Consider the following 903-nt stretch of genomic DNA (forward strand, 5'->3'; position numbering starts at 1 on the left):
CATCAGGAAAATAGTAATTTCATAGGTAGTGAAACCAGGTAACCACTACCACTAAATAAAACTTGCTGAATGTCTACTACTACATATGAAAAGCACTGTTCCATGTACCAAGAGGAATTACAAAATCAGTTTCAGACTCTCCTCAAGGAATTTACATTCCGGTTGAGGGAGATACAATATGTACAATTAAACTATGATATAAAGTGGTATATTATGGCACATGCACACCAATGAAGGACAGGAAGCAAACAATGCAAAAAATAAATGAGGCAGCAGATAGCTAGAATGATGTACTCCAACTACATCAAGGGAAACTTTCAAGTAGTAAGGCTCTTACCATGCCACTTATAATCCTGTTGCTAACATCGCCTACTTAAATATTTGAGGATAAAATAGAGAATAACTAAATTCAGCAGTAAAATATGATCGTTAGGAAAAAATCACATCTATTTCCAGTACTAGCATCATTGTTAGGACCAGAAAATGACTCCTCATGTAGCATTCTGTAAAAGGACTTGCTCATTATATCCATCTACAGGTTGTACTTTCCCCCTCCAATTCCCCTCCCTCATGAGGGAGCAGTGGTAGGCCTGGGGTTCCTCTGGGGTTCCTACTGAGGACTATACAAAATAATTATTGCTTTCTAACAGCCAATTGGAAATTTAACTTTAAAGTGATAATAGTATAATAGGTTTAAAAACAAGGAGCTGTATTAGATAACTCTGCATCTGAATAGCATACAAGGCATTACTCTAAATAGGCAAAACTGCTTAATTAGTATCTAACTGCCAGAGCACTGTAATATGAGGTTAAACTAATTGTTCCCAACAATTTTTACTTTAGTAGCAGTGACTGAAGATTGACTGGTTAGTGAGTTTGGAAATCTGATGGATTAAGAAGCTC

The sequence above is a fragment of the Balaenoptera acutorostrata genome, chromosome 2 (assembly GCF_949987535.1).
Source record: "Balaenoptera acutorostrata chromosome 2, mBalAcu1.1, whole genome shotgun sequence".
NCBI lineage: Eukaryota > Metazoa > Chordata > Mammalia > Artiodactyla > Balaenopteridae > Balaenoptera > Balaenoptera acutorostrata.